Source organism: Sphaerodactylus townsendi, linkage group LG11 (assembly GCF_021028975.2).
Source record: "Sphaerodactylus townsendi isolate TG3544 linkage group LG11, MPM_Stown_v2.3, whole genome shotgun sequence".
Lineage (NCBI taxonomy): Eukaryota > Metazoa > Chordata > Lepidosauria > Squamata > Sphaerodactylidae > Sphaerodactylus > Sphaerodactylus townsendi.
Window position 1 is genome coordinate 41413723 of NC_059435.1, and position 26226 is coordinate 41439948.

At 42.9% G+C, this 26226-nt stretch overlaps 1 protein-coding gene across 9 annotated transcripts in view; it reads left to right on the top strand.

Moving 5' to 3' along the window:
- Positions 1 to 1159: 1159 nt before the first annotated feature.
- Positions 1160 to 26226, top strand: part of OSBPL3 (oxysterol binding protein like 3) — a 103767-nt gene continuing 78700 nt past the window's right edge. For 4 of the 9 annotated variants that reach the window (XM_048511660.1, XM_048511667.1, XM_048511666.1 and 1 more), the window contains exon 1: positions 1160 to 1287. The gene's annotated coding sequence lies outside the window, so the exon portion shown is untranslated. Of the gene's footprint in view, positions 1288 to 1345; positions 1518 to 1829; positions 2295 to 2319; positions 2489 to 15972; positions 16084 to 26226 lie in introns of those variants that run through there. The other 5 variants (XM_048511664.1, XM_048511662.1, XM_048511661.1 and 2 more) reach the window with 5 other exon arrangements.

The following is a 26226-nucleotide window of genomic DNA, read 5'->3' on the forward strand; positions in this document are numbered from 1 at the left end:
CCCCCATCTCCTTAGCAAAGAATGGGGGATGGGGCACCCGCTTTGAGGGTCCATAACTTTGGACCCCCTAAACCAAACTGCACCAAACTTGGGGGGCCCATCAGGACAGTTTTCACATGATACCCTGAAATTTTGGTAGGTGCAAGGTCACAAAACTTACACTGCTACATACGAAGTAGGTGCAAGGTCACAAAACTTACACTGCTACATATTTGTTTGCCTTTAAGGACCTTTTAATTTTTTAAACATGCAAATGGTGACCTTGGGCTAGTCATACTCTCACAGCCTAACCTACCTCACAGGTTCTGAGGACAGAGGAGAATTATGTAAGTCACTTTGGCTCCCCATTGGGAAGAACGGTATGGTACAAATGAATGAATTAAATATGGTATGGGTTAAGCTAATAACTAGATATTCTTGTGACATTTTTTTAAAAGCACATTTTAAAATTCCCATGTTTAAAATGCATCTCTTGACTTCTTAGCAATAGCATGATAACTATACTATTAGCAGTGCGTTCCACTTCTGTGGTCCTTGAAGTCGTTTTTTCTATTGTTTATTTTACTCAGCAGAATAAACTCGAACCACAGAAACCACAGTCGTAACGAATGGGGACAGACAAAACTAATGGCAGGTTTGAAAACGTTAAGTAGGTCTGTAGTTTTATGCAGAACTTGATTCTTCCTTGCCTGCACCAACAAACCAGTCTTTTTAGAATATCCATGAAAGGTTCAAAAGCATTCATTTAGACAGTGACTTCGATGCTTGTAAAAATATCCCACCCACTGCTTTGCTTGCCTCCCTGCCACCCCCAAAATCTCCGGCTAATTTTAACACTGTAATTGGTGCCTGTTTTGTGGGGGTCCTGCTGAAGTATTTTAATCCGAGCCAGCGGGATTTCTCATGCAGGGGGAGTGGACTCTGGGAACCAATCAGCTCCCAGATGGGCATATCCGCGGGGCAGCATCCTAACCAGCCCCTGCGAGGGTTTGCGGGTGTGAGAAGAATTGACCTCCTCTTGACAGCTACAGTCGTGAATGGGGCCACGGCTTTGATACGATTACTTGATGAATGGCTCAAGAAACCCGGCCCTCTCCAGAGCAGCCAATAGCGTCCGCAGCCTCGGTAGAGGCGGGACTCGCAGTCTCTTTCCTTTTGTTACTGCTTTAAGAGCCGCCCCAGAATGGGAAGGTGACTATCCAAAGGCGAGTGTCCAGAAATTTGAAATATGCCTGGAGCTGTCTGAACATGTATGGGGACACTTCCTGGCGCCTAATAGAAATCCAGGTAGCACTCTTTCGTTTCTCCTCCTCCTCCTCCTCCTCGGATCCTGGAGTGAGTTTTCTCACTTAGATGCTTTGAAGATAACTGCAGGCTATTTTGGTGAATTAACTCTGCTGTTCGTTTTCTGAGCGGAGAGTTCTTTAGATTGAGGCTCCCAAGAAAGGGCTTTAACGAGGTTACGGGAGTGACGTTAGAGGGCTGCAGCTTTCTTTTAGTTTGTCTGCTGAGTTAAGGTATTTGGGGAAAAAAGGATCTGAAGTTTTTTTTCTCTCTCTATTTCTCCAAACTTGCTTTTCACCGAAGCGCGTCTTCGTTCCTTGAAGCCTGCTTCTGGTCGCCTGTGCTGGCATTCTAGTGGTTCTGGTTGCTCCTCATTTGCCTGAGAAGCACTTTAGGGGAGTTTAGGATGCAAGACGTCGTAGATCAACGAGTTAGTCAGGTATCTTGTAAAGAAAACCTGCTCGATTTTTATACGCTGGGAATCACGCATGCGGTTGTGATGCAAATCCGAAGTAATTATGGAAACCGTAAATCGCTAAGCTCAGGAAGAGGTGCAGTAAAGCTGGTTTGGGATTAGTTTGTTGCATAGAAATCCTGACTATCTGCAGGGCACCGGTTGCCCTCCCGAGACGGAATTGTGTCGCTTCGCCTCAGGAACTTTCAAAACCTATCATTGCATTAAGCCCCTTTTCTTATCGTCCATTTGGGTTAAACGGAAAGGCGTACCTCGGGGTATCGGGTCCCTTGACATGTTTGCGCGCGTGTGCGCCCTCCCGCGCCGTATCACCTCTCTCTACCTGTCCGAGAACTACTGCTCGCTGACATCATGGAAACAACCGTCTGAGATCGCCCCCACCACCCTGTTCTGTTCTGCCGGAAGATTCCCCTTGGTGTATAGCGCTGTCAGTCAACGGTGACGATTGGGTTGCACTCACTTTGGACCCTCCCCTGGAGCAGAGCTTAGACGTCCCTCCCGTTTTCTGCCGGCAAAGGGAGAAGCGAGCGCACAGGTAGAGCCGCTTAAAGAGTTCATCCCTGTGTTTGTCGCTCCCGCCCGTGTTGTTATTGCGGGTGTCCTCCTGTGAATTACATTTTGGCTTGAGTGGCAGGTGGCTCAGAGGTTGTGGTAAGCTGCTTGGGTTCCCCCCCTCCTCCCATTCGCTACCCTGCCTGCAAAAAGGGCACCGTGGAAGGTAACTCTCAGGTAGGCAGAAAGCTCAGCCTAAGGAGAACTTGTTGCTTTGGATTTTCAAAGTGGGGGACTTTTTCTATGCCAAATGGAGGTTTGAATCAAGCAACTCTGTTTCCCCTTTCTGTCACACCCACTCCTCTTAAAGCCCTTAGCACTCAATTTTATTTGTTGTGTAAAACCATGCAAATAGGTAATCTTACCCATTAAGGAATCATTGCAAAGAGGAGAATCTGCACGATCAAAGGCTGTGTACTTCTGACATGGGGGTGAGGAATGAAAGGTATACTTGTGGTTGTAAGGCCTTCCTATGACATCTGTCTGCCTATTGGTGGGGACAGAATTCAAGGCTAATCTTGCAAAGCTGTTTTTGCCTTCACAAGTTTCTCTCCTCCTTATGATGTTGAATTACCAGGCTTGTGTGAATTTCTACTTTGCAGAACTTGAATCTGTTTTCTAGGCAATTGTTAGAAAGCAGATTGGGGAACTTTAACAAACATGACTGTGCTATTATTTGTATTTGAGGTGTACTCTCTGATAATAAGTATAGTCTGGATGATCTGTTTTCTGACTCCACTAAGAGAGTTCCAAGTAGTTTGTTCTGAGCTACATTATGCATTGCCCAGGGATCTGCAACATGCAGTTATATCAACTGGTTCCATTTTACTACCAAAGAGTTAGTGTGGATTGTTAAAATTTCCTATTGCTTCATTGAGTAGGTACATCAGATGAGATTATCTTGTGTGTATTTTTTCAAGTTATAGGAGATGATATTTTTAAGAATCCAATTTACCTTTAAAGACTGATTTTTAATTTACCTTCAGTGGTGCTACCTACTTTTATCAAATGTTAGCAGAACTTTTGATTGCATGTAAGGGAGAGCATATGGTGGAATGTTGTACTCAAGAACTCTTAAAGGAGAATTCGCTAATAAAAGATATATCTGTCACAGTGTGTAAAGAAGCTGTAACCCTGGTATGGGCCTTATTCAAGCTCTCTGTTCTGTTAACTCACAGTCTCCGTATCTATCTGAAAATGGGCTTTGGATGATAGCTCCTTTTAGGTCTCTGATGAAATGACTAAGCATTTTAAAACATTCAGCCAAATTTCCAAGCTTTTTGCAGATTTTTTTCATCTGTTTTGTAAATTCTTTTCATCTATTTAATCTCCCCTCCCCCCCAAGCACAGCCCTGTTGGCTTAGCGTAGACTTCTGATAGACAATCTCTGCAAGATATTGCATGCATGACACTTAAGAATTTGAATCATTTTGAAAAATTCATGGAGTTGACTTTGTACACTAAAATGTAAGAATTAAGCCTATCTCCTTGTTTAGTTTGCTAGATATAGAGAGGTCTTAACCCTAGAATAGTAAGCAACTTACATCAAGGTGGTAACATCAGAATGAAAAAGGAAAAAAAAACTTTTCTTCCATGCAAGGCTTTGGGGGAAGACTTCTGTTGGAGCATTCTGGAATCTATGCTGATTTCAAACAGGTTTCTATAAGTTCAGGTTTCTATTTTCCTGTGGATGTGGCTGAAGTGATCTAGATATAGCTAGTTTGATACAGAAGAAGATTTTATAGAACCAGACTGTTTGGTAAGTGTAACCAGCACATAAAAGGCACTAAAACCTACAGTAAGACTGCACCCCTCCCCCACCCTGCCATCCCTGGCAGATCCCTGCTAGCCAAAATGGTAGAGCTAACAGAGGTAGTGCTGGTGGAATAGCTCAAGTTCAGGTCCGTATGTGAAATACATAGGTGGTGTTACTCCTGAGATGTAAAACATATCTGGCTGTGTTTCAGATTGCCATTTGGATGAAACCTAAGCATCACTTTCTTATTAGTGCTTGCAATCCTGTGCAGCAAGCGGAGATGTGTCATATTTTCTCTACATTTGTGTGTGTGTGTGTTTAAAATGTTAGCAGTGCAGCTGCATGGCTCCCCTAGTGTACTTAGACTCCTAGCTGTTAACTTGAGATAAAACTCATTAGCCTGAATAGGCACGAGCAGATGCCCTAGTTTTCTTTGTGCCTAAAAAAGATAGAGATTTTGAACATCAGTCTAGCCTGCTCTTATAAAACATATTGTGCTCTTCAATAGAGAAGTATTTGTTGATGTTGAATCTCATTTACTCCCATCACAAATGTGTCTTTAGCTGCTTTCAACATATTGCATTTGAGGATTTTATGGCTTGTCTTTTTAAAAAGCATAGGGGTTTGTGCAGTGAAATGTACATAATTCCTGATTTATTGATTCATCAAGCATTTGTTTCCAAACACTAATGCTGTATCACTTACTAAATTTGGGACTTGAGCAAGGAATTTCCTGGAAGGCGTTCATCAGGGAATGACTGCAGAGCTTGCTCTCTTGCTGTGTGCCTTGGAAATGACAACTGGCAGCCAGAGACCCCAAGAATATCTGCACATTTCTTGCTTGCAGAAATAGTTGGTGACTTTTTTCAGTATGAATAAGAAATTACTCTTTTTCCATGGATGCTTAGGAGGAGGTATCTAATAGGAAAGTATTGAATCTGTATAAATAGAAAGTACAGGCACTCAACACAATTATAACACCAACTACACTGGTATCCAAAAGCTGTGAACTACAATTATTTATTCTTACAATGATACTAGAGTACTTTCCTGCACCGTTCACAATAGTCATTTCCTGCACCTGAGAGAAAGGTGCTGGAGTTCCTGGCATTCAGCATCCTTGTAAACACTTGGCTAAAAACATTTGTTGTTCATTTAAAATTGTCAATTTCAGGTAGCTGGTCAAGGTTGACTCAGCAGCCTTCCATTCTACTGAAGTCGGTGAAATGAACACCCAGCTTGCTAGGTGTAAAGTGTAGATGACGTCAACCCATGGGTCAGTGATCACCCAGTGCTTGCCCTGGGGGCCTCCTTTACCTTTAAAAAAAATTGGCACAAGACCCCCATCCAGATTAGGTGTGTGGCGCGGTAGTTCCAGGAGCTCTTGTTCTCCCCCTGCCATGCTTTTTCAGCTGCAGAATCCCTGCGCTGCATGCCCAATCTGGATCATGGTACAGCAATTTTTAAAGAATTATTTAAAATGGGCTTAGAGGCCGCGGGACGAACCTGTGCCCTCCACCACTTGTACTTTGGCCCACTGACTCTGCACAAGGAGTGACCTAAGGCTGTTTGTGGGAGTGGTTAGCTCACACTTGTTGTAGTTCTCTGGTACAGAGCAAAACTAGCACTGAGTACCCAGCAGCTCGGAAGGGGAGCAGGTAAAGCAGAAACATATAGTCTTAAATGCAGAGAACAGGCCAGTACTTACAGCAGCCCCACATCCTTCAGGGATCAGCGGCATCATGGTACTGAGTATGGATGTAGAACTAAGATATTTAAGCTCCCTTTGGTATCTCTGGTTTGAGCATCTCAAGTCTTGGGTTGCCAATTCCAGGTTGGGAAATTCCTGGATATTTTGGAAGTGAAGTCTAGGGAGAGTGAGGCTTGTGGAGGGGAGGGTCCTCAGAGGGGTATGATGGAAAGCAACAGTTTTTTTCTCCAGGGGGATTGATCTTTACAGTCTGGAGATCAGTTGTAATTCCCGGAGATAGTCTGTCTTCTCTGAAGACTGACAACCTGACTGAAGTCTGACCTATTAAGGCTTCTTGTTTCTTGTTCCTAACTCTGATGTGCATTTTAGGTCATTTTTACACCTGATAACATTGATTATTATGGTGGTGTGGTACTATGAACATGCAAGGCCTTGTGTGATGATACTGTGTTTCAGGACAATGCATCTCAGCCTTGTTCACTGATTTGATGTTTTTAGCCAGGCAGGATTATTTCTTTTCTGTATAGGACTGGTTAGCAGTGTTTGCTGGACAAATTATATTTCTTAGATGGTTTTGCACACAGTAGCTGTGTCTATTTCTGTGGAGTCTATTTCTAGTAGTTCTTGAAACTCCTAATGTTGAGATGAAGCACACAAACATGCCAGTTATAGTACTCTCCTTTGCTATCAGTTTTAATATTTATGTTTCTCCATCTGACTTAGTGCCCCACTGTAGTTGGCCAAAGAACCTTTACTTGTTTTGGTCTCTGAAATAAGCTTGTCCATATCTCTATCTCAGGATATGGGAGCTTTCCGTACACCGAGTTCACATAGCCAGGATATTTGTCATCAGTTTATTGAATGCTTTTGAAAAGGCTTGCATGTGCTGGGCAGTTTTCTTCAACTTGCCCCCTCCCCCCATGTGGATTCCTTATGCACTTTTCTTTCCTACCATGACTCCCTCTAAGCATTCCATTTTGTTAAAATATGCTCAAGTGAAATGAATTGTATTGCTTTTATCATACACTGGGAAATTGAAAGAGTATCTTACTGTAGCTGTAGAACCAATTTTATGTTATGCTTGTTCCAGTTTGGGCAAATCTGCAGAATATGTTTTTCTTTTCTGTATATTCACTTCTTTGAATTCACCATCTCTCATAATGCTGGCTTTACTTCATAGAGTTGTTTGGCTGTTTAATATTCCTCCATGTGTAGAAACGGAGAGGTTGCCAATGGAAAAAAACCCTTGCTCTCAGTATGAATTAGTTTGAGGAAGAACAGATGGGGCTCTGCAGCTGTGGTAAACCTGAGGGTTTGTAGGTTATTCCCAGAACACAGGAAATAAACATTTCAGATAAAGCTGATGTCTTAAAGTATGTAAGATGTTTTGTATGACAACCTTTTTGAGACCTTGCCTATCAAAGTACCATATGTGAATTATTTGGTTTATTTTCTGAAGTTTAATCTCATTAGTGATATAAAAAAGAACACTTAAATTTCAGACTTTGAACCATCAATGTAGGGGTGCTGTTCAGAGGTCAGGTGGGAATAGATAGAGCATCATTCTATCAAGTGTACACTGTAGAGAAAGCTGAACATTACTAATTGCCTAAACAAGCAATATTCATACATAAATCATCTTTGGTTGAACTATTAATTCACTTTTAAGTTAGAGCCCCCATTTCATGCATTTTTTACATCAGGTTTCAGTAGAACAGAAGGGTTTTTTTGCAGAAAGAAGACACTGCAATCTGCAAGAATTTTTATCATATCTTCATTCTATAGCCATACTTTTATCCTAGAAGGATGATGTGGGCTTTGTGGCAGTCATTCCTCCAAGGAACTGCAGGACATAAAATGCCTATGCCATTTTCCCCATGCAGTAATCCTTTGAGTTAAGCAAGCCTATAACTTTATCTCAAAAATGACTAAACAGGGGACTGAATTCAAGTTTCCACAATCCCAGTCTAAGCTTTATCTAAAACAACATGTTACCTTTTACCGTGCTAGTTTTGTCGTGTTGGTTTAATGGTGTGTAAAATGTTTGGTTGGTTGGTGGTGCAGGGCTAGAACTAGCTTAACTTCCAGGTCTCTCTTAGCTTAACGATTCCAATATTTAAAAGGATTTGCTGAGAAATACAGTATCTCTGGTACCATTTTGGAGAGGAGCTCTTCTTTTATGTGCTCCCATGTGATAGGCCCATGGTGGTGAACCTATGGCACTCCAGATGTTCATGGACTACAATTCCCATCAGCTCCTGCCAGCATGGCCAATTGGCTATCATTGAGCAAAGCTGATCACAGAAAGGAAGCTTGCACATGGTCCAGGGCTGCATCTAAAAACCATCATTGTCTGAAGAACTAATTTGATTATTGCACATTTTATCCTTTCTAAAACTGTGTGGCCTTTGCTGTTTGTCTCTGTTGTTCCCCATCAGTGCCTTCTGAGGGGATATTTATTTTTTATTTATTTTTTCTATTTATAAACCGCCCTCCTCCGCAGGAGTACATACCTAATTTTGCAAATAGCTATAACTTGCTGAACTGCTTGAAAATGTTAATTTGTGGAATTCTGGCTCAGTTTGTGTGTATGGCTCAGAAATAGCTAAACCATTCAGTTAATGACAGTTTAGTTTAACTGGAGTACAGACACACTGTGCCATATGCTTATTGCCAAAAACACAAGTCTAAGACATCAATCTATAATCACTTATTGTGATACAGCCCTGTAACTGGACTGCTGTGGGGATTATAGCTAGGTAATTTCATTTAATAGGGCCGTTTCAGCTGCTGTGGCATAAAGAGATATTTCTTACCACAGTTGTGCCAGGGCTCAGTGCTTCTAGTCCAGGGTGCAGGGGAACCTGCGGCTCGAGAGCCGCATGAGGCTCTTCTGCCCTTGCACTGTGGCTCCACGAGCCGAGCCGCCGGCCCCATCCTTGCAGGCAGCAGGGCGGGCGCACCAACTGCCCACGGTCGGCTGGGCCACGCCACGGGCTTCCCCTCTCGCCCGCCCCATTGGAGTGGGGCGGGTGCTTTCCCGGCGGCCGGCAAGGCCGAGCCACTGGCTTCATCCTTGCCCGCCTTGCAGGCAGCAGGGTGGGCGCATCCATGCGCTTCTCAGAATGAGCGGAGTTAAAGGTAAAAAAAACCCTATATATCCATGGTGGCGAACCTTTGGCACTCCAGATGTTATGGACTACAATTCCCATCAGCCCCTGCCAGCATGGCCAATTGGCCATGGTGGCAGGGGCTGATGGGAATTGTAGTCCATAACATCTGGAGTGCCAAAGGTTCACCATCACTGCTATATATATAGTGTTATCTTTATTTTAAATGTCAAAAATTATTTGCAGCTCCAAGTGTTTTCTTTTCCCGTGGAAAAAGGGTCCAAATGGCTCTTTGAGTGTTAAAGGTTCCCTACCCCTGAGCTAGGTGAATAGACTAGAGTCATGAATCTGGCTCATTTGATACTGAAAATCTACAAATGGGGATCACTCAATCTGTTCAAATGCATGTAAGAGTGAGCCTACCAGAGCAGCAGCTCAGATAAGAAAGATTCACATTTGCAACTCAAGGTCAGTAGACTGAGGAGATAGAACCCAATCCACATAGTCAGTTGCATGCAAAACAAAAATGATTTGTGATGGTAAGGCCCAAAGCATCAATAGCATATTGAACTTATTTGAACCTTGATATCTTTCTGAGATATAATTCCTTCCCACCACTGCCCTTATAGTGAACCCCTTGCAGACTGTCACGCAACATAGTAGTGGTAGAAAGTGCCATCAAATCACAGGTAAATTATGGTCAACCTGTAGGGCTTTCAAGGTAAGAGACAATCAGAGGTGGTTTGTCATTGCCTGCCTACACATATTGATCCTGAACTTCCTTGATGGTCTCCCATCCAAGTACTAACCAGGATCGATTCTTCTTAGCTCCCAAGATCTGAAAAGTTTAAGCTAACCTGGGCCATCCAGGTCAGAGCAGTCCTTGTGTTACCAAAATATACCTAGATTAATCTGCAGCTGCAGCTTGGTGTCATGACTTTACTGTGCAGTTCTCTAGCAAAAGACAAAAGACAAAAAAAGACAATTACTCAGGCACATATGAAATGATCCCTTTGTGATATGCAAATTAGGATATGCAAAAAATTGCTATGAGGAAGCCTTTGCAATGTGACAGAGAAGGTTGCTATCTTGTTTCATAAAGGGTTAGGATGCAACGAAACAGGATCCTTGCAACACGTATTGGCTTGCCCTAGTCAAATTATTTTGTTCTGCACAGTTCCCTCATGCTGGCATAAATGTTGAGCAAAGAAAACAGTAGTTAGGAACCAGTGACCATCTTGAAACCAGCTACTTATAACAAGTATTGTTAACTAACTGTAACAAGCATTGTTATTGCCATTTATGACAAAATTACATTCTTTAAAACTACTGTGGCAGTCTTTTTCTTTTATAGAAAAGTTTACTGCAACCATATAATCAGATATACAGCTCAGACTAATGCATGCTGACTTTCAAGTAGGCCCCATAGAGTTCCATGGTGTTTTTGGAGAGCCAATGAGGTATAGTAGCTAGGAGCAGGCGGACTCTGATCTGGAGATCTGGGTTTGATTCCCCACTCCTCCACCTAAGTGATTAACTGTTGTCGGGTGAACTGGATTTATTTCCTCACTCTTCCACATGAAGTCTGCTGGACGACCTTGAACTAGTCAAAGTTCTTCAGAACTCTTAGCCCCACCTATCTTTCAAGGTGTCTGTTGTGAGGGGAGGAAAGGAAAAGAGTTTGAGAACGGAGTATCAATCCAAACTTTTCTTCTTCTTCTAGTTAGGTGTGTGTAGAATTTCTGCTATTGTTCCTTACCAGACAGGTTCCAGGTAGCAAGTTTCCTTCAGAGTTGCCAGCAAGTCAACATGTTTTTGAAAATTATCTTGATTAACTTTCATTGATTCTTCTTCAGTGCTTGATTCTTCTTTAGTGCTTGTAAAATGCTTCTCTACAGCTTTAGTGCTATATATTGCTCTGGTGCTGTACTATAGTAATCATTTGCAAATTGATTCCTGTGTGTTCAAGCCAGTTCAATTGCGGATTATAGTGGTAGTGCGAAGATAGCATAATATCCAGAGATGTGTGGATGTAGCCCAGAAAGCAATATTGTGGCCATTTGAATAAGCAGAGGATGCTGATGGGTTGCTAAATCTTACAGTGGTGTGAGTGAAGTGCCATCACTTCCCACCTATAGAGGCTTCCCACTCATGATGACTCTATGCATCAATGCCATCCTAAATGTCCCATTGTTAACAGCCTTAAGGTGGGTGGACCATGAACCTTGTGGCCACTGTTTATGTCAGTAGATTGTGTCTACATTTTATTTGCGCAAAGTCTACCTCACAAGTGAATACATGGGAGAAGGCTTAAAGTCACATGCTATCTGCCTGTAAGTGGAGACCTGCAGGAATCAGGGGAGGAAGATTCCATCCTCCTCACCCCACTTTTCCTAGTTGGGCCATCTGCCAGACTGCTGTACCCCTGCTTCATCAGGCCAGAGTTGATGTGAGACTAAAATGAGGATGGTAGAACTCATATGCCACTGTAAGATATCTGGTGGACTGGCAGAAGAAAAATACACAATTAATAAATACTGTGGCATAACCATAGCTAGTCATTAGGAGGAAAACTAAGATCACCCAAAAGAAAATTCCAGGAAGGTGGGAATGGCTTTCACACACACACCTGTTGTGAGGACAACATAGGTAAGGAAAAGTCCAGGAGCCCTGAGCTTGTCTATGGAGGAAAAGTAGGATTAAAGAGTGGTCTGAAAAGTGCAAACTGAAGCCTACCTTCCACTTCTTTCTGCAGAGATCTGACACCCTCCCCATTTTCTCCTTCACTTTGGGAAGCAGAATCCTACCCACCCAGTTCTCCTCTGCAGCACTGTATGGAGGACAGTAAAGAAAGACTACAGGTGCTGGGTAGGCTCTCTATGGGAGGCAGCTGGTGAGCCTCCCTGCCTTGCAAGTTGAGGGTGCTACTGCAGGAGCTCACCAGGCCTGGCTGGGAATGGAGCCCTGAACAAGGCATACGGAGCAACCTGCCTTGGGAAAATGAGTATCACCTCTGTGGCTAAAGCAGCAGCCTGGCGGGGGGCAGCAGTGTAGATGGGCACATGAAGGATGGGAACTACCTTGCAGGGGCATACGTACCTACAGAAAATGGTGCCCAAGCTCTCACACTGTGCCACCTCAACCTGTTGCAATCTGCATTTTATACCCCTATTGATACACCCCAAGACTGCATTAGATTTTTTTGTTGCTGCATCACGCTGGATGCTCATATTTAACTTACTGTCCACCTGTACCTTGCTATCTTGTTCACACACACATCACTCAATAGTGTATCCTCCCCCCATGTAGAGAGAAAGGGGGGAGAGAGAGTGAAAGGGGGAAGAGAGCTTTGGTAGCAGGGGGGAGAACATTGCCCATGCATGTCCCCCCCCCCACCCCGCTGCCACCCCTGCAGCAAAAAAAGCCTCTGGTTTAAAATTAAGCTTAAAATACTTCTAGGTGAGCAGTGCTGAGGCCGGGAGGAGACTGGGGGTGGGGACAGACCTGAGAGGGTGCTCTTTCCTTGGCCTTGTCCCCACCGTCAGTCTCCTCCTGGCTGCTATTTGCTTAGAAGTAAGCTGGTCTTAATTTTAAAGCAACCACAGGCCTTTTTAAAGGCAGTGTGTGTGTGGAAGGGTGTTCATCGGCCTCTTTTCTCCCCCCGCCCCGCCCCCCGATGCTGCTGAAAAAAAAGGCTGTGGTTGCTTTAAAATTAAGATTAACTTGCTTCGAGACTGTGAGGCCTGGGTCCCAAGGAGCACCTGGGGTTCTCCCCTGCTCCCCCCCACAGCTACACATTTGCTGTCATGTCATGAACCCTTTGGCACATATATTCCTCCTGCACAGGTAGGTGAGCCACCCATGTAAATGTAACTAAGTTTTACTATGATTTTTAAATACTACGAGTCCCCAACCTGGCATGGGCCCAAGGTGAAGCGTTTTCTCTCCCACAGCCTGCACGTGTTTTGGCACTTGAAAAGGTACAGCGTGTGCCATAAAGAGCTCCATGCCACAAGACTGACCTGGATTGGGGCCATGCAGCATTTTGAAATGACAGTAAAATGTAGTTTTTAAATAGAAAGAAAAACCAAGAGTCCTCTTCCTGTTTGCAGTTTTGAAGCTTCAGCAAATGGGTGGGGTGGTGGAGGAAGTAGTCTTGTTATACGTACGTTCCTTTGCAGTTCATGTTTTTCTGTATTTGGGATTATTGTGCCTAGTAAAGGTGTGTGTGTAAACCTCCCCCCACCTTTTTAAAGAACTTTTCAGATTTTTCTGCAAACCCGGGGGGTTCCCCAAAGAGATAAATCTCCTTTCTGCAGATTTAAATATCTGCAGATGGAATCACACTTGACTATTCGAATATAAGATGGGCAAGTCAAATATGTGTACATCTCATACTTGATTAATTTAAGATGCATGAATGCCTTTAATTTTCGTGTATCTGTGTCTTGTCTGGGGCTTTTAGTTTGGCTGAACATGACAGCTGACTTTGCTAAATATTGTGACAGTCTGGCTAAGCACCCTTTTTAAACGCTTCATTTTAGACCTTGTTTAAAAACAAACAAACAAAATCTGCCCGAGACCTCTTCAGTCACAGCATGGAATATGTTAGCAGTAGGAATGGAGATGGTGTTTCAAGAACGGAGAAATGATTAGTGCCCTGATATTTGCATTCTCTAATGTGTTTAATGCTTGGAGTTGTGACTTCTTGCCTGCAGGGGTGAGAATGTTAATTGGAAAGATCAGATTTCAGCTACTGGCTGATTATTTAGTCTAGATTTTGCACAATCAGAAATTGCCAGGATTTCAATCGGCAGCTTTTCGGTAGATTATTTGTGATAATCTTTAGTAGGAAAGAACTGTACAGCTCAGTTTTGAACCCCACTCTCTCTATTTTCTCTTTCTCATGCAAGTGTTGTGTAATGCACATGTATACATGAGCCATTGTGTATGGCCGTACAACAGCTTCAACAAAATGATTGTGCCTGTTGGCCATTTAGAGATATTGACATCTACTCTAGTTTTGCTTTTTAAACTGTTGAAAATACATAGAAACCATTCTGCTACGGAAACCATTCTGCTACTAGCCATTTGGGGTAAGGAAGGGAGGAGGTTGCATTGGGTCTGAAATTTCAGTTCCTGAAGCATTCTCCCAGTCCACTTGCAGCTTGGGTAATTTTACCTATCGATAATGTATTGTTTTTTGTTGTGTTACCAAACAGCGACAGTTGCATGAGATGGCCTTATTTACTTGAATGCAATTAGGTCGGTGGTAAAGTTTGGAAAGACAGTTGCGTATTGTTGGATCAGTGAAACTGAGCTTAATCTTGGGAGGCTCATCATTTAATTTTCTTGGGGAGGTTCTGGGTTGGACCTGTATCTTATTACATGGGTGGAGCAATGATTTGGGATAGCCATCTTTCCCCCTTTGACCTAGTGAAACTCAGCGGTTGATGGATTTGTATCTGTACCCTTTTCGTTCAGCCTCGGGGTTCTTGTTGCCACACTGTGTGGTGAACAGCATACTGAATTCCAGCAGGGAACATTGAGCATGGTGGGCTTGCTTAACTTTGGGCAAGTTTGGACAGTAGGAATAGATTTGTGGTCCTTTGCTATTTAGAAACAAAGTTCTCACCCTCGACAATTATCAGCTTGTTTGATTTTACTGTTATTTTTTTCCTGATCTTGGGGTTTTAAAAATGTTTTTATATTATCAAGGCTAATTCATTGATGCTTCTCCTAACTTGTGGAAATATTGGAACAGGTGACGTGTTTTATACGAATATGACTGAATTGGGGGAACAAAAAGCAAAGAGGTAAAGCAGCAGGGCTTGTCCACAGATGGACCTCTAGGCCAGTGGTTCTCAACCTTCCTAATGCCGCGACCCTTTAATACAGTTCCTCATGTTGTGGTGACCCCTAACCCTAACATTTATCCATTTTACAGATGGAGAACACTGATGCAGAGAGTCTTAGGCGACCCCTGTGAAAGGGTCATTCGACCCCCAAAGGGGTCCCAACCCCCAGGCTGAGAACCACTGCTCTAGACTTTGAGATACTCTTAGCAAATGCTCCCTTCACTCATAAAAAAATTTGATATAACAATAGATTCATAGTAGATTAATATTATGGTTCTGTAGCACATTTTATTATGTAGCACATAATGTTATGGTTCTGTAGTACCTTTTGTTGAGTCAGACCACTGGTTTATCAGGATCAGTACTGTCTACTCTGCCTGGCAGCAGCTTTTCAAGATCTCAGGCAGAACCTCAGGTGACCTAAGTGAGATCCTCACCCTTTCTTGGCACTTGTCAGCTTGGGCCTTTAGCCATTAATACCTACACATACCTCTTCTGGTCAGGTTTGTTGTGTTATCAGCTGAGCTGCAATTTTCCTTAGATACACAGAGATCCTCCCGCTTGGCTCTACCTTTCTCCACATTCTTGGACAGAAAGTGTGTTCTAACCTGCAAAGTATTTTCCATTCAGATAAAGAAGACTAACAAGCCAGTGGAATCTTTTATTGCAGTCGTTGCATGGTTTTGATTGCAAGCTTTCGTACAGGATTATTGTGGCTCTCCACAGTGTGTCTCCCTCCAACTTGTTACACTTTAATTACAGTCTATTTACTACCTTATAGGAATAAATCAAATATCAGTGCTTTCTTACTGGGCTGAAAATGTTTCTTGCAGACTGCCTCCATTCATGAAACAAAAATATACAAAGTACAAAGTATATATACAAATATACAAAGTTGGTACATGTTCACTGAACTCAACCCGTCTCAAGGTACTGAGAGGTGTGTGTGTATAATTGTCTATAATTTATTTGCACATGTATAGTGATGATGTTGTGCTTTGAACCTTCTGTGGTCGCTGTGACAACAGTAGTCCAGTATTTCATGTTTTATTGTTGTCTGGTGGTGTTGACCTTGTTGATAACTCTGCACTTGCCAATTCTCTCATATCTGACCACCTTGCTTCAACCTTGTGAGGTAAGCTAGCCTAAGACACAGTCACTTTGCCAGTTCTGCCCAGTGAGTGTGAGTTTCATGAGATAGTGGCAGTTTGAAACTGGACCTTACGAGCCCAAACCACATATGCTCAGTTAATGTACAGTTTCTGTGAAACTTGAGCTGAAGAACTTGCTGGACAACTTTGTGGGAGTGTAGGCAAAACAAATTTCTTGTGCCGAAGGTAAGACAAGTGTTCATACTCCCTGTTTTTGGATAATTTAAGATGAATGTGAATACTACATGAATATTTGGCTAGTTAAATATAATATGATTTAGTATGCAAATCTAATCCATTGGAATCAATAAATATATAAAACAGACTATTCTGGGAGATCAAAACGAGCACATGTGAGAGTGTGTTTACTTTTATTTATGTTTGCTGAAATGGCAGAGTTTGAGTAATAGGTTTTGTTGGGAAAGGGATGCATTTGCTTAAGATTTATTAGGGCCTGGATTGTACCAAGATCTGTGCCAGCACAATTAATTGTATTTATCATTAAATAAAACCAATTGTATGCATCTGTCCCTTATGACAATCCATAGACTTCTGAAATTCATTTGTTTGCAAGGATGCCTGTGAACATAGTTGCATCTCTAGAGGCAGAATGATAAGCTTGCGGCATTCCTCTTCAGTAGAGTTTACTTCATCACTTGTGATTTTTCTTTTCCTGCCACAATTTCTCTCATGGTGATTAACAATTATGTCTGGAGTTTAGGAAATCAAAACATAAGGAGATGATTTTATGCTGGGGCCCATCTGTAACCTTAGGTGAGCAAGCGTGTCTGATGCTCGTGGGAGGTGCAGGATTTGGGAGAGTTATCTTTGACATTCTGTCCTGCGTAGCTTAGGGGTAGGAATGTGATGGAAGAAAACAACATTTCTCATGCTGTGCCTGGGCAAGCCAGTGTACAGCAGTATTGTTAGAAATTCCTTTTCATTTAGGAATGTACTGCCTGTGGTACTCAGTTCTTTATTGAACAGAAAAGAGGAGAAAGATTCAGTTATTACAGTTATATCCAAAGACTAAGGAGAAAGGAAATTGCTCATTATTGTTCCCAAAAATTGGAATTAAAAACTAAGCAAGACTGTTCAAACTTCCTTTTTTGGTACACATCTCAAGTAGTTTTCTGTTATTAAATCCCCTTTCCCTTTCAATTGCGTTTAATTCTCCCATTACCATTCCTTTTGCTTTTACCTTTCTTTTCTTTTACCTTTCTGTGTAATGATGTTGCTCAGCAAACTTGCTGATTCTTTCCAGTGCTTAATGCATGCGTAGTTTATCATATAGAAATACTTATCAATGGAAAATCAGTTATGGTACTGAATTGTCTTGTTTTTTTAGCAGCTGGTTACAACTGGACAAATATTAACATACAGTTAAACAAGCACTTTATTCCACGGGCACCACTGCTCCCACCAATATCTTCCCTTGCGCCCGTCAAGTGTTTTTAGAATGTAGGTGCAGCTTCTGGTCTCTGGAATCTAATTGACTGTATATTTTATATTATAATAACTGTTGTTTCAGTGACTGCTAACCCCACAATGTTGCTTTTATTCTCTCACTCCTCTTTCTCAGTGTATTTTTAATTACTCTTTCTGTCTTCTGCTTTTCAATTCCCTTTATGTGTGATTTCACCTCCCACAATGGTCATTTTGTGGTTATGTCCACCACCTTGTGTGAGAATTCCAAAGACTCAAAAAGTACAAAATATTTTGACTTCACACATAGGTGTATTTTACAAAGGAATGGGCTCATGTTATTTCTCTGTTGCTGCTGCAGCTGCCCATAGAGTGCAGCAGTAATGGAACTTCTGCACAGCAGATCTCCCCATAATTTCCCTACACCAGTACCCTGGCAATACTATCCTGCAGTGTCACCAGGTAGGGTTGCCAGGTTCATCCTGGAAGCAGGGTTGGGAATAATGATCTGCATACCCAGTACAGTGACATCACTTCCAAGTTGATGCAGAAATGTATGCATCAGGCCATGGGATGCTCTAGCACTCTCCCCACAAGCACTATGGAATCCATACAGTTTTGGAAGAGAGTGCTAGAGCATCCCTCATCATGATGCCAGCATTTTTCTTCTGCATCAACTTGAAGTGCAGATCTTTCACTCTTTCTTTAACCTCCTTTCAACTTCTGTGGGTTGGTGAGCAACCAGATGAATTGACAGGCAATTGACCACCAATACTGGGCAACTGGGAACCCTACACCAGTGGGTTGGGTTTTTTTTTCATTTTTCCAGCTGTTTTATTTTTCATTTTTCCAGCTGATCAGCAGTTAAATACCATTATATTGTTATAGTATTATAATAATGTGTGTAATCCGCTCTGAACCCCCCAAGTTTGTTTTTAAAAAGTCTCTAGCCTCTTTTCTTTCTCTCCCTGTCACAAAAGGTGCTACAGCCTTTTGTTTAAAGAAAGCTTGGAAATCAAAGTTCTTGGCCCATTATGCTTGGAACCCTTCCCTTGAGCCTGTTTTCTGTGCAGTGGGCTTGTAGTGGGCTCTGTTAATATTTCTCTGATTACACGTGCGGAGGCAGCCTGCCGCACAGTTTGTCTGCAGAACACTGCTGGGCCTCTGCTTCTCCCAGTTCTCATAACTCCGCCCATCAACAGCCTTAAAGGCACAGAGCTGATATTCTCTCCCCCACAGCTTTCCCCTCTACGCGCACACGCACTTTCTCTGTGTATCTTTTCTGTCTTCGCAAGAAAAGAGAAGAGAGTTTTGCCAAAAATAAAGTTTTAGAAGCAGAGCAGGGGAGATGCTGTGGAGCCAAAAAGTCGCCTGCTTCAGCTGTTCCTTGCAAAAGCCTTCTCTGTTGTTATTTTGTATTGAAAGATTGATCTCAATGTATGCACTTTAGAGAAGCAGGAAGGAAGTGGCAGCATGGAGGGGGCAAAGGAGAAGGCTCTAGGGCACCTGGCAACTGAGGCTGTGCTGTACCAAGGCTGTGCTGGTGGAGGAGAGACTGAACACAGACATTAGACAGAGATGAATAGAGGTACACACACACACTATACATATGAGATATCGATCTCTCGATCAATGCACTTAGGGAAGCAGGAAGGAGCCAAAAGCATAAAAGAGAGAGTGGGGTGGAAGGCATGCAAAGTGCTGTGAAAGAGTGGAAAGGCTGGCCATGGGCAGAGAGAAGAGATTCAGGGCAAAGCTGTGTCAACTGGCAAAGCTGTCCCACTTTGGAGGCGAAGCAAGATTTAAATCATGCTATATGTGGTTTCACTTGCTGCGAACAGAGTGGAAAGTGAAAGTGGGGCTCCAGAAAATACATTTGTACAAGAAATCTTGCTGTGGTGAACACTGGCCTCCACTATGCAGCAAAGACCTTGTGTGTAATCAGCCCTTGTTAAAAATGTTGTAATGTTAAAATAATATATTCAATGCCGATTTTAAAAAACCCTAGGGGGTGGGAGGAGGAAATGGCTGCTGAGGGGGAAATAGCTGCCATGTGGATGGGACTGGGAAAAGTAAAACTTTCTCTTCCACAATGTAGCTATCCACATTTTGCTGTGATTCCCCGCCCCCCCCCCCCCGAACTTTGCAGTGAAGCAGGTTTGGGAAAGATCAGGGAAACCCCAGAAATGGCATGACTGCTGTAGGACATAAAAATTCAAATTGCCATTGCTTGGATGATGTGACTTCACTGCCAGCGCATAGTTTCAGTGGGATTCCACAGCATCATTCAGAAGAAACATCACTCCATTAGAGCAATGGTGACTTTTCTTAGCATTTTCTCCTGGTGCCCTACCAAGGGGTGTGTGTGTGTGTGTGTGTGTGTGTGTGCGCGCGCACGCATGGGTGTGTTGGGGGCTGCAGCTGAAGGTCTCCACTATAGGAGCAGACCTGGCAACCTTAGCTGTAAAGGGAGTACAGGAGAAAAGTGCTTCACAATATCTTTGGAGGCAAATAACCTAGATGGAAAGGACCTTAGTCTTGGCAGGAGCCTGTGCTGAGACCACATTGGGATTCTTGGGGTTGCTAGTAACTTACAGCACTGTCCAGTAAAAGCATCCCTTATGCATAGATCTATCTGCCTTCTCCCTGCTCACCTGCCAGTACTTGAGCCCTTTCCCAGTCATGGTGCTTAAAAGAATAACAATGCCCATGCCCGTATGGAACATCTGCCATTTTTCTTAGAACACCACCACAATCTAAGGTTCTGCTGTTCTAAGTTTACAGAGGCCTGAAAGTGAGTGATGACTTTCTCAGAGCTATGCAAGAGTAAGCTGGACTTTGAATCCAGACAAAGCTATTTTTTGGACTTCGGTGCATGCTGCTTCTGTGTTCAGTTTATTACTTGGGGAAGCTGTGGATGAACAGGATTTATGCTCCGCTCTTTGATGTTGGTGTTTCTTGCTTAGGGTTTATGCGAAATCACGAAACCATCAGTTTTCTGAAGTACAAGAAAATGCCTTTTGTCTTTTTTTAAACTTTTCAAAATTCCTTTTTGCTTATAAAGTGTTCAAAATCAGAGTCAGTGCCTCACATTCCGACTGAAGAATTGTGCAACTACGCCACACCTGGAATGTTTTTATATGAATCACAGTGGCAAAGACTACATTGCATTTCCTGGATACGGATTCTTTTTATCAGGGTAAGACCCTTGCAACCCTATTTTGTTGGAGTCACTTTCAGTAAAAACAGGAAGTGAGCTTTTGCTTACAGCTTCATGAATTTGGAGAGTCAGCTACTGGATTGCACTGCAAAGTTTAAAGGTAAATTGCAAAATTTAAACTGTGTGCAGCAGCTTTAATGTGCAGATTTTTTAATAAACAAATCTTCCCCCCACCACTAAAGTGAAAAGTGGGAGTAGTAGAATCCAACATCTTTGCACCTTTCAATGTTATCTTCCTGTCTGCTGCAGTGCAAATAAAATAATATGAGTGTTGTAAGCAGTAACTATAATTGGAAAAGAATAAAAACCTCATAGCTATAATTACAGCAAATACAGGTTTCAGGGGAGGAGCTCTAAATCACATTAATATTTTTCTCGCTTCCCACGATTCTTGCTTCATCGCTCAACCCTGCCTATTACACAAGGTTACATCTGAATTCCAGCTATTCTTCTCCCCATCTGCCCACTCTGATGGTAGGACTGAAGTCAAAGGTCTGTTGTTTATTCATTTACAAAGGCTAGTGACAGTGCTGTGAAAACTGGGACAACTTCAAGCCCACAGGTGAAAAATGTCGAAAAGCTCACAAAGCAAAATCCTTCAAACCTCTGTAAATGTCCCAGTTACTCCAAAAGATGACAGTAATCCAAACAACAATGAGCATCTTTCCCTTTAAAAGTACAAAAGGACATGGTTCATCCCTTGCTCCCTTCTCTCTTCAAGGTTGAGAGTAGCTGAAGAGCAGTGAACTTTATATTGTTAAAACCAAGAAATAATTTTAGTTTTCCAACAAGTTAATAAAAGCCAAATTGAGTGACATTACCTAGTGAATGTGAAAAAGCCAGTGTGGTGTAGTGGTTAAGAGTAGCAGACTCCAACCTGGAGAACTGGGTTTGATTCCCCACTCCTTCTCATGCAGCCTTCTGGGTGATCTTGGGCCAGTCATAGTTCTCTCAGAACTCTCTCAGCCCACGTAGCGGCAGGTAATGGCAAACCACCTCTGAACATCTCTTGCCTTGAAAACCCTGCAGAGTCACCATAAGTCATCTGTGACTTGTAGATGTGTGCACGCATCTCCTCCCACCCTAGTGGATAGAGATCATCTAATTAATCCAGTCTCTGGTTTGGAGATTAATGGGCAATTAGTTTCATGGAACCCAATAAAATCCCACTGAAATCATTATAATGTATATGTGGACACAACAGCAGCCGAAGGCTTACTTAAGATGATTATGAGGACTTTCCATTTCTACTAATCCAGGTTAAATAACAGAAGCCAATGGGGGGGGGGCAGGTAGATGGGGTACAGTTGAGCCTATGTGTGTGGGGAGGCAGGGGGTTAACTTTCAAGGGTTCAAGACTTGGGAGAAAAAACAAATAACAGCCTTCTACATGGGGACAGAACTTGACCAGATGTAGATCTATGTATTGGTGGAGCAACTGATGCAGAAACTGTAGAGCACAGAACTTTATGCCATCTTTCTCCCTCCCAACGAAGCTTTGCTCATGCCAAGGTTTGCTCAAGCTGTCTTCCAAGATAACAGCAAAGGGTCAGGTAAATATATGTTTTCTAGGATTGTCTAGGATTGTCTCCCATCTTTGAGCTCTAATTACCAGAAGCAGGTGCAGGTGCAAAGAAACTGGTAGCTAACATAACAATTAATATGCTTGATTTGCATATTATGCAAATTAATCTGTTCAGATTTGTGGAATATTAGTACAGCTTAGCAACCCTAGGGTAAAGCATGCTGCTTGGAAATGTAATCAGAAATAACTGAAAGATCTGCAAACAGTAGAAAAAATTGTGAGACCTGTGAAGACAGTTTTTCCTACTCTTGAAGGTTTTGGGAGGGTGACTGATCTTGCTCCATGTGCTTTTGTTTAAGGCTATATCTGGGTATGCCAGCTGTGTGTTATACCAATATTGAGTTGCAGTTCTAAACAGGATGTGTGTGTGGAGAAACCACTTCAGTTCAGAAGCTTTCTTGTAGATAGTCATTCCTGAAACTAATTTACTGGATGAAAATGTTTGTTGTGGTTGCAAGTTGTTTAAGCCTGCTTGATATATCATAGAAGTGTTGTTCCTAAACCACTAGAGGAAAAGTACCTGGACTCCTAAAAGAATGGAGAGGCCTTGACCTTTTTCATAGCCTTAATATGTCATTGTTAAGATGGATGTCTGTTTGTGACTGCAAGAGCCGTCGATCTAGTTCAGTATCTTGTTCAAATCACCAGGGCAAAATTATAGGCTTCTGGAGGGGATAAATTAGATCAGGAAACTGGGATTCTATGTTGTATATATTTTATTGTTGTTTGTTTTTCCTGTTGTGATGTTACTCTTTGAACTAATGGTCAGAAATCCTGTTTGTTGGTGTATCCATAATGTGCTACTATTTGATTTGCTGGTGAACAAACTGGCAGGCTTGCGGTTGAGTCTCACCCTGCATAGGCATAGCCATTCTTCCAAACAACTCAGAAACAGAGGGAGAATTGTGCAAGTGGAGAAATGTGCAGGAGGAGACATGTGCAAGAAAGCTTTCCTGTGTCCAGAGCTTCTCATCACACAAGGTGTTCTTGGTAACTTCCTTATAGAACCTTGTGTTATTCAGATAGGAATTGGAAGATGAACCCTTGCTAGAAACTGAAAACTCAAGTGTAGTGAAAGTGGCACCTGTAGACTTGTTTGTGTCTTGTCATTCCTCCCTCCCTCCCCCCCCCCGTCATGTCATGTGTTTCTCTCCAATAATTATGACAGGAGATTTATGGGAAAGGGGAGAGCGATGAGTTTGGTGCAGTTATGGACTCTCAAAGGGGGCCCCCATCCCCCATTCTTTGCTAAGGAGATGGGGGCTACCCTTTTGAGGGTCCATAACTTTGGATCCCCTGAACCAAACTGCCCCACAATTGGGGGTGCCATCATGACAGTCTCCAGATGATACCCTGTAATTTTGGTGCTGATACCTCCAAAAATGCACCCCTTGCAGGAACATCCCAGAAATTTACCCAAGAATCTTTGGCCCTTTCCGCACGGGCGGAATACGGCGACCTGGGAACGGCAAAAACGGCGACCTGCGAACGGCAGCAGCTCCGAGGCGCCTTCCCTCCCCCCATGTCTGGGCGACCTACCTGTCCTGTGGCCCTCCGGCAAGTTGCCGAGGCCTGGGGACACGCCCCCTCTGCCGGAGCAGTCGCACAGGGCAGGAAGGTGTGTCCCCTGGCCTCGGCGATGTGCCGGAGGGCCGCAAGACAGGTAGGTCGCCCTGACGACGGCGCAGCTCTGCGAATGGTCCCAGAGGGGTCGGGGCGGCGTCATCTACGCCGACCTGACCCCTTCCGCCTCCGTGCAGAAACTGCCTTTGTTCTGCATTGAGTTTTCTGCATTGCTTTCAATGGGGGTTGCAGGCGGGGGGGGGGCATTTCTGAAGGCACAGTCTCAAAAATTTCATAGTCTCATCAGGAGACTGCCCTAATGATACCCCCCAGGTTTTGTGCAGTTTGGTTCAGGGGGCGCAAAGTTATGGACTCTCAAAACTGTAGCCCCCATCTCCTTGTGCTTTCCATTTAGAGCAATGGGGGATGGGGCTGCCCCAGGGAATCCATAGCTTTGGACTCCTCGGAACCAAACCTCATCAAACTTGGGGCTAGCATAAGGACCAGTCCTCCTGATGATACGTTCGTGTTCCTTCCTGTGTCGGTAGCCTGTGTGGTGCCCTGGGCAGCTGCCCACCTTGCCCAATGGACATTGCCCTGAGTGGGTGGGCAGGCATCCTTTTTAGTTGTAAAGTGTATTGACCCAGGAAGTATGCTTGGCCCTTTTTGCCTTGCATTAAAATAATTCTATTAGGGAAGGCTGGGTAATTCACTTGTTGTGCTGCTACTGTTGTTTTGGAGGTGGATGTGTTTGTCCCCTTTTGTACTGATTGCTGGTCAAAGGCTGCACATTGACTGTTTGTGTAAGTTGGAATAGGGTCTTAGAAGCTAAGTTCAGAATCACTGTTCGGTTTGGTGATCTTAGCCAGTCATTCCTTCTCATGCTCACATACACTCACAGGGTTGTTCTTCCTTTCTCCATTTTAAACTCACAACAATGTTGAAAATTGCTTTGGGTCCCAGTTGTGGGAAAAATGGAATGTAAACATTACTTGTATTGTGCCTGCCTTTCTCGGGGTATGGAGTATTAGTTCCAGAAAATATGCAGAGAAGAGTTTTTACCCCCACCCATGTCTCAGGCATCATGATCGTAATCCATATCTTCCACAGAGATAGTTTCTCTGGGTCTAAATTGCTCATCTGGAATCTCGGCCATAGACCTCCCGCATCATGTGTTGTTTTGGCTGTTGTTTGGACTTATTTTGAGGTTTATTTTATTTTGTTGACATTATTTAATGTACCCTACTTTTCTTCTCAATGGGGACCTAGAATACAACATTCTCCTGTCCTATGTTTTGTCCTCACAACAAGCCTGTGTGTGTGTGGCTAGGTTAAACTGTGTGTATGTGGCTAATCTAAGGTTCCCTGGTGACCTTCCCTGGCAGAGTGGGGATTTGACCCTAAATCTCCCAGATCTTAGTCTGACACTCTAACCACCCGTTTTAATTTTGATATAGTTTAGTCTTGTTAGCCACTTTGGGGTACTACTCAAATAGTGGAAAGGGTCGAACCCTTAAATAATAAATGTGCAGTGCAGACTCCAGCACCAGTGTTTTCCTTGAGTGGGTGCAGCTCCAGCTTTATTAACTGTGCTTTTGTGTTGTTAACAGTGCAGTCTTAAAATGGAGGATCTGACAGATTTAGTAGGATGTAAGTTGGCATAAGACTGCATGGTAAAGGACTATAAAATGGGTATATATTTCTTCAGCAGAGTCTGAATAACGTTGCATCTTTTTGCTTAAGCTTAATCAGTTTTGATTTGAGCATGAAATCTGTATTGCATTATTGACAGTTCCTTGTTCCTTGTTGGGACTTGTTTGTCTAAACATGCCTGGAAGAAAACCAAAATAGATCAAGGGACCAGTGTTGTATAATAGACAAGCAACTATGTTTGCAGGTTTGAAGGCAGAGCATTTGGGGCTTATGACTGGAAGTCAAATTAACATTTTGTTGTGCTGTCTGAGGGAAATGTCTGTAATTCTGGCAATACATCATTAGAATTTTAAATCACAGCAACAATTACCTTTCAAAAAACCCCTCAAAGCTTTCTGATAGCATTGAAGGCAAAAAAAATTGCACAGAAAATAGTAGCTTGATATGTGGATGCAGCCATAGATAGTAATTCAGTCATGAACAAATTCTGGGGATGTTTTTTAACCTAACTTTTGGTGTTTGGCTTGGACCATCAGCACTTGTGCAGTTTTTGTGGTGGAAAAATGCAAAGCTGTTGGGCAGGCATTTGAGTTGTTTGCTAACAGTCAATCTGATTGGGTAATCAACTTGCATCTGATTGTCTCATTTGAGCACATTTGACGTGAAATTCAGAGCATTGCTTCTTGAAAGCAATCCTGTGCAAGTCGCTTATCGTTTGCCATTGGCATTTCCTTATGCAGGATTGATTGTAACATATAGCTGTCCCTAGTAACTAGAAGCAAAACTGATTTGTAAATCCATCTACCACATTTTCTTTGTCTGGATTCCAGAACCCAATTAGTCTTGAAAAGTGATGGCGCTGAAGCTTTTTATGCCTTTCAGA